Below are 20,081 nucleotides of genomic sequence, written 5' to 3'. Positions count from 1 at the left end.
TCGTTAAAGCTAGTTTACATAGCTATTGCATATGATATAATGTATTCTCAGTTTATAATATTTGTACATTTCAAATTCACCTTGATTATAGCTGACAACTCGAAATAGTTTTACATGTAGATGTAATCAGATATATATATATATATAAACATTTAATAAAGTTCAGTTATGTCCTTCCTTTTCCTTTTGAGTTGTTGATTTGAGTCTTAAAATGTGAAAAAATGGAACTGAAAATGGCAGGGTTTGGAAATAAATTTCTGAATTAACTTTCAATATTCAGTGAGGAGCCTCTGGATAATAAGACCTACCTGCGGTATATTTCTATGTGTGTAGAATCAATAGCAGAACGACCTCACCTATTAGCCAGTGAGAGACTACGGAACACAGGCGGTGAATACGGTGTGACTATATCGACAATTTTCTCAGACAAGTGTTTTCGGTGCACGGTAAGGGTACGACGATATTGTAGATAGTCATGAGTGCTTTAGGCGAGAGGATTTGCTTCCGGTGCTGTTTGGGGAATTATTTCTGAAAATATTTTACATAGGCATGGGTGTCAGAGAGACTAGCGTCAGATGTGGGTATGGGATCAGCGAACGTAAATCTGCTGTTAAAGCATTAAGGATCAATTGATAAACATCGGCTAGGTTTATACAGTAAGAAAGGACAACGTTGAAAGTTGTGACAAAACCCTATGTACTTTAAATATTTTAAAACTACTTCTTTCCATTTCTTTTGCATCAGCAATGATTATATTTTTTTATTTAATGTGACAACGGGAGTTATTTTCCTGTGCAGTGTGTGTATATGACTTATAACACAACCAGATTTAGCTGCCTTTGTTTCTCTTCAGTAAAAGTATGTGTACCACATTCATCACTGTACTCAGCAACGTGTTTGCATATGCATTACGAAAATGACATTAATAAAATGTTGAATTCGTTTTCCTGTTGTATTTGGGTTGGAGAAAATATTAATGGATCATACAAGGTGAGGAAATCGTGGGTGAAAATATAAGTATGTTGTGTGTGAGTTAATTTACATTTGAATTTATTTTAATTGTCAAAGGTCCGCCCCTGTTTGGAACTAAAATATGAAAAAAGACCAACAGTTGGTGAAAAAGGACGAGCAGATTCACAGGTCCACCACAAGTATTTTCATGACAAGAAACTTCCCCAGTTGGTAAGACCATGTCTAGCACTCGAAATGAATCTTAAATCCTACCATAATCACGACTAGAATGCATAATATTTGAAAACATTTGAAAATCATGTGTGTGTGTGTATGTGTGTGTGTGTGTGTGACGAGTATTTATCATGTGGAATTGTGATGAGTTAGAATTCGTTTATGCTTATAAGGAGAGTGCCACACACACACACTCACTCACTCACTCACTCACTCACTCACATATGTGGATCTAGGAAATAGTTTGAACAAATATATTTGCACATTTTCATGGATGATGTTTGTGAAAGGTATATATAAATTATTGAAGAAATATGGATGCTTTCAGTGACCAAATTATTTACATTTGTGTGTTCAACATATTATGGACAATTTTCTTGTCATAATCAACGGGGACGGGGGACTTGCACTTAAATAGTCAGGCTGCACTATTCCTAGGGCCATGAATATGTTCACTGCAAACATCTCAAACCATCAAGGCATCTACAGGCAAAACGTATATCGACCAGTTAATTATGCAGAATTCAAGACTTGCTATGTGAATTTGAAGCGTTCATGTATCATTTTTCGATCAAATGATACCATTTTCCTGTTTACGTTGATTTCTTAGCAAAAGTATAAAATATTCAAATGGAGGTTTCAAACACGATAAATCATATTCAAATAACACATTGACAACGAATCTGATTAAAGTAAAACGGAATGAACAATATAAAATTAGAGGCGGTTATTACATTACTTCTAACTTCCATAAATATGTATGTCTCCGTAAGTTTGATACTTGACATTAAAAGGGCGTTTTGGGTTGTACCTTTCATGAACCAACATCGCGCTCAAAATATAGAAATTCCCTCTTGCATACATTGTCACGATAGTGACTACGGAATACATACATACATACATATATATATATATATATATTTATTTATTTATATACATATATATTTATCGCCTTCCCACAGATCGAGGTTTAAATTTCTGGCTGGCACGATTAAAACAAAACAACGCAATAGACTTAATGGTCTACAGTTGATCAAAATAAACATCACTATTTACTTGGCGATGTTACAAATGTGACACTGAAATATATAAAGTACAGATTGGTTTTCAAACGAAATGAACATCGTAAGAAGTAAAATCACAAAACAACGCTTGTTTTCACGTTGATGCATCTGTAAATCCAACACTAACGGGACACGAAAGCGAGTCAATTTAAATTTGAAAATGTCTAGACTCCGAGTATATTTGCATAGTTGGGTTGATGCACTGGCGCGTGGGTTAAAATGGCTGTACTTGCCACACGATACCACGTGACGAAAAATTTGTAACCAGATTTAAAATAAGCTATTTTGTTAGAGGTGATTTCTGGCGCAGCTGAAATATGTAAACTTAGTGACGTATTCCCTAACAACTGATTGTAATCATGCAGTCAATTGCGATCAGCGACACCACGAGACAACGAGACAGTCGTGATCACGAACATTTGACGTTTAGCGTTTGTATTCAAGACCATGCTAAAAGGTGTTTGTACATTGTTGGGTACGAAACAATGTAAAACAAAAGCGGGGATATGACAAAGAGAAAACGTGCTTGTAAGGCCTGAACATGACGAGCCAGGTGTGCATTTCCTAGCTGATATATTCCACGCGACTGCCATCAATTTTGTAGCCAGATGAATGTAAGTTGCAAGTATCAAGAACAAAGAAGCGGAAGTACGATTTATAGAATTTATGTATGTAAGTCATATTTATGTCAGGGTGCAATAGATGCCGTACAATGGACCTATTGTAGTCTACATACACAGCTATCTCTTGCAAATTGTTTTGTCAATTCATTATATTACTGCAAATGATTTATGACGATTTATCAAAACAGCTAATATTTAAATTCATATTTTTTAAACACTGTTGCAGATAAAACAACTGATAAACTGTGTGTTCTGAATATTAAGACATAAGCCCTCGTGAAAAATATATAACTGATAAAATTGTCGGGCTGCAGCTGACATATCTTATTGGCAACAAAGATTGTCAAACCTTTCAGACTGCTTTTAGTTACTAGTCAGTGTTCCAAAGAAGATGAGGATGTCCTTGACCCCTTATATTTAAAGATTTAGAGGTTTCCTAGATCCATCTACTTCTGCAACAAACCAGGAGGACCCCAGGATCCCCTCAGTATTTCAGTCTGTACCTAAACCCTTAGAGACTACACGCCCAAATAGGACACTTTTCATCATTTGAAGTATATTTAAGTGTTATGATATGGAATATAATTAGCTGAGCTTACAAGACTGAGACGTTTACTAGACATAGGAACTGTACTGGTGGCTCAAGTCACAGACTGATTTCAAACACTGCTTGCTGTGAAACATATATATTCCTTTCCCCCAAATCATAATATTTTTCTTCCTAATTTGATGCAAAACTGGATGATATGTATGGGAGCTGTGTGTTGTTAGAAGTATATTTTAGCATCTGGTGGTGAAGACAAAGTGCATAGCCATTTGAAAGTGATAGTCTGTATTCTGAATAAGTCACCAATCACATGTGCAGGAGTGTCTCATTTGTAGACAAAGCCCAATTAGCGGTTACAGAGCAGGATCCATGTTTAGCTTAGGGAAACAATGGCGAATGGTGGGGATCTTAAGCTATGTCATCTCTTGTGACCCAGGCTTTTCAATGCTAGTAATTCCGGTTCATTCTGATAGCATTTTGGAAGGACTAGAATTAATTGGCTAAGAAAATTAGGTTTTTACAAAGACATAATTTTCAGACAAAAATCAGATGTGGTCGTCAAGTGTTCAACTTGAGATAAAAAGGTATGCCTATAAATGGTTGCAGCTTATTCCTAATTTTGCTCATAAAACTATAGATATAAAATATTTGAACACCTTGAATTCACGAATAGTCGAGTGTTCTTATCGAGTATTTATTGTATTTGACTCATTTGTTTCTGATGTTTTGTCTTTGTTGGGTGTGCCTGTGTTAAGTGAAATGTTTAATGGAAAAGTTGAACAAGTTGAACAAGTTGCTAGCTTTGATAAATGTAGTTGGGTGACACAAGTAACTAAATTGTGGGAAATTAATATTGCGATCTCAGAACTACAATGATCATAAGCCTAACATGAAACATTTAGAATTATCTGACAGGGCTGAAATGATACCAAATTTTGATAATGATTTAATTTGTAACACAATATCCTACTTTGGCAAAAGAGTGCAAGAATAAATCCTTATTTTGATTTGTTTGTTGTTAAATGCTGAAATATTCTAGCTATGTGATGGATGCCTTTGTATAGTGGAGTCAGGACCAGACAATCCAGTGATATGAGCTGCAAGCAGTGCAGACAACTAAGAGTTGATGACGCCGAGTCAGATGACCAGATCCTTCCTAGCCAATTCTTATGACAACTATAGTTCCTGGGGGGTCATACTGGAGTTGTTTGGAGGGATATTGTCATTGATGGAAATTGATTATAATTTTGAGAAAAATGTTATTTAAATTTTGCTAAGGGCCATTTCTTACCAAAACTCCTAAGTTCTATGTTTGATAACCTACATCATAAAAACCTAGCCCCATGAATATCTGTGGTACAATTGGTCTTCAGCAACCCAGGGTTTTACAAGATGCAAAAATATGCGTCAAGTACGCACAAATGTTGAGATTTGGACGCCAAAAAAAAGCATACACTGCATCCCGAGGGACTCACAATAATATTCAGTGTACCTACAGCGCATGAAGACCAGCTACGGGTGTCTGTCATTTCACCCACCAATCATGACCACTGTCCACATGATCAGTGATTCAGTCCAGGCTCAAAGTAATGATCAAGATGTACAGTATACAACACCATTACGTTACTTCACAGGACACTCATGTTGCCTGCAAGGACCCTTTAGAATTAATTGCTGCGGTGCCCCAGGACCCCCACTTTTGTAGGTCAAGGTCACACCCTGGCAGGGGATGGTTGTCATTAGAGGAGACTAATGGTGGTCAGGCTCGCTGACTTGTTTGCTGCATGTTATTGTATCTCAGTTGCCTCGATGAATGCTCATGATGTTGATCACTGCATCGATCAGGCCCAGAGCTGGAATATTGCTGAGGGTGGTGGTAAACAACACACAAACAAACAATCATAAGGTGCAGGTTCCACTGTTAATATTACTTTAAGACAAACTACATGCATGGGCATAACTATTTGATAGACTCAAAAGTTGTACAGTAGAATCGGTACTAAAGAGTATCTAATGAGTAGAATTTATAAAGAAGGGTTAGATTTTATCCAAGACTAAACACATACCCGTTTCCTCATCTCTCTCTCTCTCCCCCCCCCCCCCCCCCCCCCCCCCCCCCCCCCCTCCCTCCCCCTCTCTCACACACACACAAGCCCCTGGGGATACACCCTCGGCTACTTACACAAAGGGTATCATCCATCCTCCTGCCTCTGGTGTTCCTGTTTTTCATAAAGCCATGGTAGTATTTCTGAGGATCATAAAGTCATATATCTGTGTTATTCTGCATTTCACGAACACAAGCAGAGACCTGGAGAAAGGCCCAAACAATTCCAGTGTATTTGTTTGTGTTTTCAGAAAACGTCCTATGTGATGTGATGACTTGACTCACTGTTTGAGTTCGGAGGTCGGAGTCGGAGGTGGGAGGTCAAGGCTGCAGGCAGTTATATCGCCTACTGACCCAATGTCACTAAACTTGGTATGTATAAGCAGGGTGACAAAATTAATTATTATTTACCAATACTAAAAACATATTGTTTGCTCGTATGACCGACCAAATTACCCTACTCTAAAGATTTTATGGTCATTTTGACTAACCAAGAACCAACCAACTCCCTCTCCCTGCCTTTCAAAGCACTTCTCTAGATATATATATATAAAAGTTTTTGCTCACAAGAACTGAAGATTCAGTGAGTCTATGATGTGCTGCATTGTCAGTCAGTTGATGACCTTGAACCTTGGGGTAATGGCATAAAATTTCATTTTAATGTCTTTCCTTAAATACGTGCCATATTTGAGCTTGTAAGATCCAACATTTCATGCCTTTGGACCCGCTAGTTTATAACTGAAATCCCTGGACCTAAACATGGTGAAAACACTGATAGATCTGTGTTGAGGTGGGAGATTCTGAGCCCTTAATACATATGTTGGAAGTGCTTCGTATGACGGAAGTTGGTACTTATGTTATGGAAGGGGAAAATGCTGTACCTTTTACTGTGAAAGTGTTCAAAATGAAGTCACACGTCCGAGGAAGGAGTAGTAGCAGTTAAAAATCAGCATCTCAATAAAAGACTCAAAGTGAATTCATTCAGTGTGTCTATTGGGGTGTCATTTAAGTTTCAAAAACGGATATATTAATGTATGATAAGGTTACATTGCGCTGCCATCCATGATTAAAGCACTAACATTATTATTCGGGTAATCAGTGTGTGCTCGATTTTCATTCTCAGCTTCCTGGGGAGTATATATATATATATATAAATATTTTGATGCCATTTCAGTCAGTGCGGTGTTTTTTTAGTCTTATTAAAGTCTGATCTTGACTCTCAGCATAATTTTGAGTACATTTTGTGTTATTACATGGGCTGTAATCAGCTGAACTTACTAGACCGAACAGAATTTTACTAGACTCAGTCTTTGGACTAGAGGTTTAAGTCACAGACTGCCATTTGTTACCTGAAGCTGTGTGTGGACCAGTCTGTGCCCAAGACATTGAGTCTACAATCTGAACATGGCACTAAGCATAATTTTAATTCTTAGTATTACTGGAAGGTAAATTGTCAGTTAAGCTTAGAAGTCCGAACACATTTTTTCTTGACCCAGCCAGCCTCCGAGGAAAGTCACTCACTGCTGAACAAAATTTATATATATATTGCTTCAAATATGTTTATTTCTCCATGAAAATATTTGCAAAAACCTATTTTCATCAGCAGACTAATAGAAAGTCTTCGTCAATAATAAGACTAAGAATTATCATATACATAGTTAATGATGTGCAACAGTGTTGGAATATTCTATCATTGGTATCATTGGATGTGTTGAGTTACATCCCTTAGACATGCCAGGATGTTTTGATAAAGTGTTCTTATCCCAGTTCACCCCAATTATGTTTCTAGGTCTGTCAGCACCATACCTGTGGTTGTGGGTTTCACCAAAGTGGTAAACGTATGAGACCTGCATCACTTCGGGCTTTCCTCCCACAACAAGCTGTGATATAACTGAAATACTGTTCCAAGCGGTGTTAGGCCAGCCACTCTCATTAACCTTTCACATGAACAAACCTCTGATCCTGTGACATTAAGACTAGACAGAACCCAGTGAATCATGATTAGAGGGCGAAGAAGTTTTTTGTTTTGTTTGTTTGTTTTTACACCAGAGTGAGCAGTATTCCAGGACAATATACAGTGATTGACATCATGATCATCAATCTACGCAATTAGGGCATGACGACATGCATCAACCAAGTCAGTGAGCCTGACCACCTGATCCTGTTAGTCGCCTCTTACGACAAGCATGGGTTGCTGAAGACCAATTCTAATCTGTATCTTCACAGGGGTACAAACTTGGGGGGAGAAAAAGGGGGACTTCAAATATCGATCAATTGAATTAAAATACTGATCATCAAATTCAAATACTGATCAAATGAAATGTCAGTTTACTTTCCTCTTCCTGGGTCAAGTGAGATTTGAAAAGAACATGTCAGCCAAGAATTTCACTGAGGTATCATCATTTAATTATTTTTTAATACCTATCCTCATGGCTGGACGGCTATATCAATATATAAGGTAGAACTAGCTCCAAATCCTGCAGCTTCAACTGCCTGTTCACTGTTGACAGAAGGTAATGATAAATTAATTAAGCCATTTTTGCCAACTATGAGACATCCAGAAGACAGTGTTTAAATTGAGTGAATGTTGAGTTTTCAGGTATGGCTTCCCAATGCATTACTATAAAGTGGTCTGTGGACTGTGTCCTGCTGTTTCTTCTATCACCAATTAGTTTTACCCTTAATCTACAGCAAATGTATTACTCCGTCTTCAACATTTCTTGAGGGGGCAATAGTAATTCTGATGGGATTATTAATGATAGCGTCTTCTTCATCAATGTCTCTTAATGACAGTTTTAATCTTGTGAGGGGGTTATTTTGAAGATCTGTCTTTTAAAATATGTCTGTGTTAAGGTGGTTGCTCGGTATTTATGACCTTATATATCAGACAGTTGATGGCTAAAAATTTATTGCTTGTTCAGACTTGGGTTCAATGACATACCATATTCGACGTAATTAGCGCCCCGCTCTTATTAGCACCCCTTCCGATTGATCAATGTTCACAAGACGTATTAATTCGCGTACAATACGCACTTGTGTGTTATATGCACCCTTAATTATGGGCAATTAAATTCTAGAAAAATATATCTGTCGTACATAAACATTTCAGACTGTCAGCATAAACCACGAAATTTATCTTTTTTTTCACCAAAATAGTATTGTATTATGAGCCCCCTATTACTAATTTTGAGAGCGCCCTAGGCGCTTATTACGTCGATTACGGTATTTCTAAAAACACCTACCAGAAATGGCAAATATATCGTGTTACCAACAGATGTATGTGAGTGGAATATGTGACCTCATTTCACATATATATTTTATTGCGACATACTTTTTGTGACACACAATCTTGTCAAGAGGCCCATACTGGATGTTATTGTGGAGAATATCGTGTATACTCACAGAAAAAAGAAACGTGGATACCACACGTTTGTTAATATATGAAGAATTACTCATATTCAAGAGATATTAGAATGGTTCAATGCACAAACAAACATACTGTTATGTTGCGTGACCCAACGCTCATGAACGTATCACATGTGACGTCATAGCACCATTTGTTTCATTCAGGATTAGTGTGTAAAGTCAGCGTGGAAATCACATGCAGCATATCGTGATAAAAATGAAGACCCCAGCGTTCGAAATTGGCACTAGTCCTGTAGTCCTTGGCAAAGTGCCCATTAGTTAAGTTATGATAAGAACTAGGAGAAATTTGCGTTTTTTAAGGGTTTCCCTATATGTCGTTATTATTAGGACTAGTGGACTTAAAAGTTTAGTTTCTACTGCTGGACACTTTGTGGTAACATGTGTCTGACTTTTGGTTTAGTCATTAAGTGGTACACACTGGAAACATCTCTTCTTTATGTACCTACTTCTCTATATGTTTCTATGGTTCGCGTTTCTTATGCATTTAGTGAGGAAATACTGTCTATCTGAAAAATGAAAGATTTTGTGCCGGAACTACTTTCAGTCTGGTTTCAATGACACAAGAGCAAGATTGTGAAGATCAGTAACAAAATACTTAATAAATAGAGCATTTGTCCTTCCTTGTTTATCTAATCTTCTGACCTGAAAATGTTAATATCAATTTTGTCAGGCCATTCAAAATGTAATTTAACCAGAAAACCCATAGCCGTGAAGATCGGTTAGAATTGGTCTTCAGCAACCCATGTTTGTCGTAAGAGGTGACTATGCTTGTCGTAAGAGGCGACTAACGGGATCAGGTGGTCAGGCTCGCTGACTTGATTGATGCATGTTATCATATCCCAATTGCGTAGATCGATGCTCATGATGTCAATCACTTGATAGTCTGGTCCAGATTCAATTTCTTTTTAGAGACCATCTGCAATATATAAATTGAAAAAGGAGTCCAACTCGAGTCTGGAATGATTTGGCAAGTATAGATTGCCTCAGCTCTACCTGAAATTAAGGATTGTTCCGGGCTCCATTTGGATTTGTTTACTTGTAAATGTATATATTTTTAAATAGATAACTTATATCTTGGACTTAATGTCAGTCTACGTCAGAATGATCTTACCTTTTGGGTTTCAGAAACACAATGGTGTTCAGGGAATTATCTAGAATTCAAGACTAACAGCCCCTGGCAAGCAAATTGGGAAAACAAATTGTTATTTTGTTCAAAATTGGAATTGTTTCAAATTTCTTAATTCAGAGATCTTTTAACATTGTATATTAACATTCCATTCCATTGTGAAATGGTAAACCTCCCCTCATTAATGGTCTTCCTATCAGTAAGTTACAAGGTGACCAAGCCATCACATGAGACATAGCAGGAATTGGGTTTGTTTTAATGCCAATTTGGAAATGTTTACTGACATGTGCTGCAGACATTGGGCTGAATACCTGCCTCTGAGCAGGTCTATATATGTCCCTGGTTGATATTAACAGAATTCTCTTTGGCCATTATATTTTAGATTTGGTAATCAGGATTTATCACCAAATTTAGGTGAAATTGTTTCAGTGACTACAAGGGATTTTACTAATTTAAGGGCGGTGGGTGAACCAGACTAAGTCTTTTAATGGGAACAATGTGTGTCACCCCTGCTTGGTGTACCTCATTGTGATATTGCTGGAATATTGCTATTAGTTCTGTAAAACCAGCTCCATGAGAAACACCTACCTAAATAAAGTTGAGATTTTGCCTTTGTCAAACTTTTAAAATAATGGCAAACTAAAGGGCTTTTGACGTGTATGTTTCAAAGAAACTTGAACTAAAATTCAGGTCCATAATCCTTTTTGTCAAGTATTTAATAAAACAAGGTGAGGACGGTTTCGGACTGGCACCAAATAATACTTTCTGTACGGGAATCAGAAAAAGGCTGAAGTGTTTTATATGTCTCATGAATGTTTAACACTTCACGTCTGTGGTGGCAGTGTGCATTTATGAATGTCGCCTTCAATGTTATTTCCGAACTGGTTGTCATATTTTTTTACTTCTGGACATTTACCCTTAGACAGCCGAAAAAGTGCAGTGCCTGCCATGCTTATATCAAATTCAGTCACACATATTGACAGATTAACAAGTACATGCAGTTTAATGATGTGACAGATGACCTTTTTCTGGTTAAATAAAATAATTAACTGATTCAAAACGTACTATACCAGTTTCCATTTTCATTCCTTGGTTGACTAGGACACTAACTGACTGATTCACTCACTCACCCACCCGACCATCCATCCACTTACACCCTCACTCACTCACTCCCGACCATCCATCCACCCACACCCTCACCCACTCACACTCACTCACGCCCTCACTAACTCACTCACACCCTCAACTGCCTCCGTGGTCTAGTGGTAGAGCGTCCGCCCGGAGAGCGGAAGGTCCGGGGTTCGATCCCCGACCGCGTCATAACAAAAGACGGTACTTGATGGTACTTGTTGTTACCCTGTCTGGCGTTCGGCATTAAGGGGATAAAACAAGGACTGGTCGGCTCGGAGTCAGTATACTGTGTCTGAGTGGGGTATTCATGTTAAACTGTGGCATGGTATCTCAGTGAGCTAGCACTATGAATCGGCATCAGTCCGGACTAGTACAAGCAGCCACACACACACACACACACATGTGCATGCACGTCGCTATATAAGTGCAATAATCTTGGACGCGATGTTAAACCCCATTTCACCTCACCTCACTCACACCCTCGCTCACTCACCCACTCACACTCACTCACACCCTCACTCACACCCTCACTCACTCACACTCACTCACACCCTCACTCACTCACCCACTCACTCAACCACTCACTCACTCACTCACTCACCCACTCACACCCTCACTCACTCACCCACTCACACCCTCACTCACACCCTCACTCACTCACACTCACTCACACCCTCACTCACTCACTCAACCACTCACTCACTCACTCACTCACCCACTCACTCACTCACACCCTCACTCACTCAACCACTCACTCAACCACTCACTCACTCACACCCTCACTCACTCACACCCTCACTCACTCAACCACTCACTCAACCACTCACTCACTCACTCACACACTCACCCATTCACTCACTCACACCCTCACTCACTCAACCACTCACTCAACCACTCACTCACTCACACACTCACTCACTCACTCACTCACTCACCCATTCACTCATTCACACCCTCACTCACACACTCACTCACCCACCCACCCCCTCACTCACTCACCAACTCACACTCACTCACACCCTCACTCACTCACACCCTCACTCACTCACACCCTCACACTCACACCCTCACTCACTCACCCACTCACACTCACTCACACCCTCACTCACTCACCCACTCACTCAACCACTCACTCACTCACTCACTCACCCACTCACACCCTCACTCACTCACCCACTCACACCCTCACTCACACCCTCACTCACTCACACTCACTCACACCCTCACTCACTCACTCAACCACTCACTCACTCACTCACTCACCCACTCACTCACTCACACCCTCACTCACTCAACCACTCACTCAACCACTCACTCACTCACACCCTCACTCACTCACCCACTCACACTCACTCACACCCTCACTCACTCAACCACTCACTCAACCACTCACTCACTCACACACTCACCCATTCACTCACTCACACCCTCACTCACTCAACCACTCACTCACTCACTCACTCACCCATTCACTCATTCACACCCTCACTCACACACTCACTCACCCATCCACCCCCTCACTCACTCACCAACTCACACTCACTCACACCCTCACTCACTCACCCTCACTCACTCACTCACTCACTCACTCACTCACTCACAACCTCACTCACTCACTAACTCGCTCACTCACTCACACCCTCACTCACTCACTCACCCTCACTCACTCACACCCTCACTCACTCACACCCTCACTCACTCACCCTCACTCACTCACACTCACACCCTCACTCACTCACCCACCCACCCACCCACCCCCTCACTCACTCACCAACTCACACTCACTCACACCCTCACTCACTCACTCACTCACTCACTCACTCACTCACTCACAACCTCACTCACTCACTAACTCGCTCACTCACTCACACCCTCACTCACTCACTCACCCTCACTCACTCACACCCTCACTCACTCACACTCACACCCTCACTCACTCACACCCTCACTCACTCACACCCTCACTCACACCCTCACTCACTCACACCCTCACTCACTCACCCTCACTCACTCACACCCTCACTCACACCCTCACTCACTCACACCCTAACTCACACCCTCACTCACTTCCACCGTCCTCACTCACTCACACTCACACACTCACTCACACCCTCACTCACTCACCCTCACTCACTCACACCCTCACTCACTCACACCCTCACTCACTCACACCCTCACTCACTTCCACCGTCCTCACTCACTCACTGTCAGGCACATAGGTGATAACTTCTTTTCAACCAGGCTTCAATACTTGTTGACAAGCCTGGACAAGGCCAAATCTTGCATGTTTTTAGCTGCATATGAATATCATGTTTAAAACATTAATCTGCCTGATAAACGTTAAACATTGATGTATATTAGAGAGAATTCACATTCAAATGATTTGTTTCAGAAAGACATTAGCTGACAGTTTCCATGGTAATGACGAATGGTGTATGCAGATGTCAGTACACTGCGCTAGAGGAGAAACATGGGATACAAATGATACCAAATGTCAACAGTTAGGAAATGCACACAAGTAGAAATCTGTGAAAATATTTGAAATTGTGTTATTCCCTTTCCACTTGGTCAGTATGAGTGCTGTAACAAAGGAGAGTTTTTGTGTTGCAAGTGTTACATTGAGAGCTTCATTTAGTCATATTGGAAAGTGCCTGAAAATATTTGATGACGATGATGAGCGGCATACTGTTTGCTTTGACAGAACCAAAAATCAGACAAAATGCCTCGAATTAAGAATCCCAGCCTTGAAAATGCTTTAATTGTAATCTGCCTTTAAAAGACTGTAATATTTTTTGTAATGTTGATTACTTGTTTTGGCCTGGTTTTAACAATTATGCCAGGCCCACAAGACACAAGCCAGTGTATACCAATCAAGCTATGACATTTTATAATTAAGGGCAAGTGTTCCTAGTGAAGACCGGGTTACAAATGCTCTTCAGCAACCAGTGCTGCTTGAGTATCAGTATCAGGTGGTCAGACCTGCTTCCTTGGTCGATGCATGTCATTGTATCCCTATTGTGTAAATTGATGCTCATGATGCAGATCTTTCATCCAAACTAGGTACATGTATTATTCAGGGGCTCAAGTGATGCTTTTTGTTATTTTTAAGATTTGTTTTTTTTCTGTTTCCATGGCAACAAGTTTTACTTTGACTCTGTTTATATTAGTGTGTACTTGACAAAGAAATATGAAGTTACGAATCCCAATTCAATGGTATTGTTTTCATAATAATTGACTCTGTTCATCCTCTTGAACTAGTTGATAAGTTTTCTTGACACTTTTCACACACAAAGACCAGTTTGTGAACTGGTGCTTATTGCTATTAAGGGATTTTTAGAATCTATATTCTGTTTCCATGGCAGCAAGTTTGACTTTCATATTGGTTTGTAACTGACATAAAAACATAAAGTTCCAAAATCCCAATTCCATGCTATTGTTTTGATAGCTCAATAAACTCTTGCATACGGACAGACAGATTAGATAGACATTCTCTCATCAAGATGGACTTGATGTAACAGTCAGGTGATTTGTTCTTGCAAATCTGTAGGGGATGGATTTGGGAAAGTAAAATAAAATAATGAAAGACATAGAATTTCACATTTCCAGTTTGTGATGTTGGGACCAATGGATGATCATCTTCTAGAGGCAAGGGAATTAACCGACTATAAAAGTCCAGTTTCCACCCTTGCACAACTCAGCTGGAGTTTCAGAGATCCATTTACTTATTTATAAGAGTTACTTATTCAGCACCAAGTCACCATTCTCTCTACTGTCTACTGACTTATTCAGCAGCATGTCATCACACTGTGTACTGTCTAACATGACACTGTTCATGTGTGGTATATAAGACATGACCTACTCAGCAGCAAGTCATAACACTGTATACTGTCTACTGATTTATTCAGCACCAAGTCACCATTCTGTCTACTGTCTACTGACTTATTCAGCAGCATGTCATCACACTGAGTACTGTCTACTGACTTATTCAGCAGCAAGTCATCATATGGTCTACTGACTTATTCAGCACCAAGTCATCACACTGTCTTCTGACTTATTCAGCACCAAGTCATCATACGGTCTATTGACTTATTCAGCAACAAGTCATCATACTGTCTACTGTCTTATTCAGCACCAAGTCATCACACTGTCTTCTGACTTATTCAGCAGCAAGTCATCATACGGTCTACTGACTTTTTTAGCACCGAGTCATCACACTGTCTACTGTCTACTGACTTATTAAGCACCAAGTCATCACACTGTCTACTGTCTTATTCAGCACCGAGTCATCATACTGTCTACTGTCTACTGACTTATTCAGCAGCGAGTCATCACACTGTCGACTGTCTACTGACTTATTCAGCACCAAGTCATCACACTGTCTACTGACTTATTCAGCACCGAGTCATCACACTGTCTACTGTCTTATTCAGCACCAAGTCATCACACTGTCTTCTGACTTATTCAGCAGCAAGTCATCATACGGTCTACTGACTTATTCAGCACCAAGTCATCACACTGTCTACTGACTTATTCTGCAGCAAGTCATCACACTGTCTAATGACTTATTCAGCAGCATGTCATCACACTGTCTAATGACTTATTCAGCAGCATGTCATCACACTGTCTAATGACTTATTCAGCACCGAGTCATCACACTGTCTAATGACTTATTCAGCAGCAAGTCATCACACTGTCTACTGACTTATTCAGCAGCATGTCATCACACTGTCTAATGACTTATTCAGCAGCATGTCATCACACTGTCTAATGACTTATTCAGCAGCATGTCATCACACTGTCTAATGACTTATTCAGCAGCAAGTCATCACACTGTCTAATGACTTATTCAGCACCGAGTCATCACACTGTCTAATGACTAATTCAGCAGCAAGTCATCACACTGTCTACTGACTTATTCAGCACCGAGTCATCATAGGGTCTACTGACTTATTCAGCACCAAGTCATCATAGGGTCTACTGACTTATTCAGCACCAAGTCATCACACTGTCTACTGACTTATTCTGCAGCAAGTCATCATACTGTCTACTGACTTATTCAGCAGCAAGTCATCATACTGTCTACTGACTTATTCAGCACCGAGTCATCACACTGTCTACTGTCTAACATGACACTGCCCATGTGTGGTATATTAGACATGAACTACTCAGCAGCAAGTCATCACACTGTCTAATGACTTATTCAGCAGCAAGTCATCACACTGTCTAATGACTTATTCAGCAGCATGTCATCACACTGTCTACTGTCTTATTCAGCACCGAGTCATCACACTGTCTAATGACTTATTCAGCAGCAAGTCATCACACTGTCTAATGACTTATTCAGCAGCAAGTCATCACACTGTCTAATGACTTATTCAGCAGCAAGTCATCACACTGTCTAATGACTTATACAGCAGCATGTCATCACACTGTCTAATGACTTATTCAGCAGCATGTCATCACACTGTCTAATGACTTATTCAGCAGCATGTCATCACACTGTCTAATGACTTATTCAGCACCGAGTCATCACACTGTCTAATGACTTATTCAGCAGCAAGTCATCACACTGTCTACTGACTTATTCAGCACCGAGTCATCATAGGGTCTACTGACTTATTCAGCACCAAGTCATCACACTGTCTACTGACTTATTCAGCAGCATGTCATCACACTGTCTAATGACTTATACAGCAGCATGTCATCACACTGTCTAATGACTTATTCAGCACCGAGTCATCACACTGTCTACTGACTTATTCAGCACCGAGTCATCACACTGTCTACTGTCTAACATGACACTGCCCATGTGTGGTATATTAGACATGAACTACTCAGCAGCAAGTCATCACACTGTCTAATGACTTATTCAGCAGCAAGTCATCACACTGTCTAATGACTTATTCAGCAGCATGTCATCACACTGTCTAATGACTTATTCAGCACCGAGTCATCACACTGTCTAATGACTTATTCAGCAGCAAGTCATCACACTGTCTACTGACTTATTCAGCACCGAGTCATCATAGGGTCTACTGACTTATTCAGCACCAAGTCATCATAGGGTCTACTGACTTATTCAGCACCAAGTCATCACACTGTCTACTGACTTATTCTGCAGCAAGTCATCATACTGTCTACTGACTTATTCAGCAGCAAGTCATCATACTGTCTACTGACTTATTCAGCACCGAGTCATCACACTGTCTACTGTCTAACATGACACTGCCCATGTGTGGTATATTAGACATGAACTACTCAGCAGCAAGTCATCACACTGTCTAATGACTTATTCAGCAGCAAGTCATCACACTGTCTAATGACTTATTCAGCAGCATGTCATCACACTGTCTACTGTCTTATTCAGCACCGAGTCATCACACTGTCTAATGACTTATTCAGCAGCAAGTCATCACACTGTCTAATGACTTATTCAGCAGCAAGTCATCACACTGTCTAATGACTTATTCAGCAGCAAGTCATCACACTGTCTAATGACTTATACAGCAGCATGTCATCACACTGTCTAATGACTTATTCAGCAGCATGTCATCACACTGTCTAATGACTTATTCAGCAGCATGTCATCACACTGTCTAATGACTTATACAGCAGCATGTCATCACACTGTCTAATGACTTATTCAGCAGCATGTCATCACACTGTCTAATGACTTATTCAGCAGCAAGTCATCACACTGTCTACTGACTTATTCAGCAGCATGTCATCACACTGTCTACTGACTTATTCAGCAGCATGTCATCACACTGTCTAATGACTTATACAGCAGCATGTCATCACACTGTGTAATGACTTATTCAGCAGCATGTCATCACACTGTCTAATGACTTATACAGCAGCATGTCATCACACTGTCTAATGACTTATACAGCAGCATGTCATCACACTGTCTACTGACTTATTCAGCACCGAGTTATCATACTGTCTACTGACTTATACAGCAGCATGTCATCACACTGTCTAATGACTTATACAGAAGCATGTCATCACACTGTCTAATGACTTATTCAGCAGCATGTCATCACACTGTCTAATGACTTATACAGCAGCAAGTCATCACACTGTCTAATGACTTATACAGAAGCATGTCATCACACTGTCTAATGACTTATACAGAAGCGTGTCATCACACTGTCTAATGACTTATTCAGCAGCATGTCATCACACTGTCTAATGACTTATACAGCAGCAAGTCATCACACTGTCTAATGACTTATACAGAAGCATGTCATCACACTGTCTAATGACTTATACAGAAGCATGTCATCACACTGTCTAATGACTTATACAGAAGCATGTCATCACACTGTCTAATGACTTATACAGAAGCATGTCATCACACTGTCTAATGACTTATACAGAAGCATGTCATCACACTGTCTACTGACTTATTCAGCAGCATGTCATCACACTGTCTAATGACTTATACAGAAGCATGTCATCACACTGTCTAATGACTTATACAGCAGCATGTCATCACACTGTCTAATGACTTATACAGCAGCATGTCATCACACTGTCTAATGACTTATACAGCAGCATGTCATCACACTGTCTAATGACTTATACAGCAGCATGTCATCACACTGTCTAATGACTTATTCAGCACCGAGTCATCACACTGTCTACTGACTTATACAGCAGCATGTCATCACACTGTCTAATGACTTATACAGAAGCATGTCATCACACTGTCTACTGACTTATTCAGCAGCATGTCATCACACTGTCTAATGACTTATACAGCAGCATGTCATCACACTGTCTAATGACTTATACAGCAGCATGTCATCACACTGTCTAATGACTTATTCAGCACCGAGTCATCACACTGTCTACTGACTTATTCAGCAGCAAGTCATCACACTGTCTACTGACTTATTCAGCAGCATGTCATCACACTGTCTAATGACTTATTCAGCAGCATGTCATCACACTGTCTACTGACTTATATAGCAGCATGTCATCACACTGTCTAATGACTTATACAGCAGCATGTCATCACACTGTCTAATGACTTATTCAGCAGCATGTCATCACACTGTCTAATGACTTATACAGCAGCATGTCATCACACTGTCTACTGACTTATTCAGCAGCATGTCATCACACTGTCTAATGACTTATACAGCAGCATGTCATCACACTGTCTAATGACTTATTCAGCAGCATGTCATCACACTGTCTACTGACTTATTCAGCAGCATGTCATCACACTGTCTAATGACTTATACAGCAGCATGTCATCACACTGTCTAATGACTTATACAGCAGCATGTCATCACACTGTCTACTGACTTATTCAGCAGCATGTCATCACACTGTCTAATGACTTATTCAGCAGCATGTCATCACACTGTCTACTGACTTATACAGCAGCATGTCATCACACTGTCTACTGACTTATTCAGCACCGAGTCATCACACTGTCTACTGACTTATACAGCAGCAAGTCATCATACTGTCTAATGACTTATACAGCAGCAAGTCATCACACTGTCTAATGACTTATACAGCAGCAAGTCATCATACTGTCTACTGACTTATACAGCACCGAGTCATCACACTGTCTACTGACTTATACAGCACCGAGTCATCACACTGTCTACTGACTTATACAGCACCGAGTCATCACACTGTCTACTGACTTATACAGCAGCATGTCATCACACTGTCTACTGACTTATACAGCACCGAGTCATCACACTGTCTACTGACTTATACAGCACCGAGTCATCACACTGTCTACTGACTTATACAGAAGCATGTCATCACACTGTCTACTGACTTATACAGCACCGAGTCATCACACTGTCTACTGACTTATACAGCAGCATGTCATCACACTGTCTAC

The 20,081-nt window shown here is 40.1% G+C and overlaps 1 long non-coding RNA gene across 1 annotated transcript; it reads left to right on the top strand.

Moving 5' to 3' along the window:
* Window positions 1–1,105: 1,105 nt before the first annotated feature.
* On the top strand, window positions 1,106–14,678 carry LOC139458328 (uncharacterized). The gene is made up of 3 exons (XR_011652663.1): window positions 1,106–1,182; window positions 5,775–5,895; window positions 13,599–14,678. It is a non-coding gene; the product is annotated as an uncharacterized lncRNA (long non-coding RNA).
* The last annotated feature ends 5,403 nt before the right edge of the window (window positions 14,679–20,081 follow it).

The sequence above is a fragment of the Haliotis cracherodii genome, unplaced genomic scaffold (assembly GCF_022045235.1).
Source record: "Haliotis cracherodii isolate W230 unplaced genomic scaffold, xgHalCrac1.p SCAF_12, whole genome shotgun sequence".
Taxonomy (NCBI): Eukaryota; Metazoa; Mollusca; class Gastropoda; order Lepetellida; family Haliotidae; genus Haliotis; species Haliotis cracherodii.
This window is presented reverse-complemented; position numbering and strand designations above follow the sequence as displayed.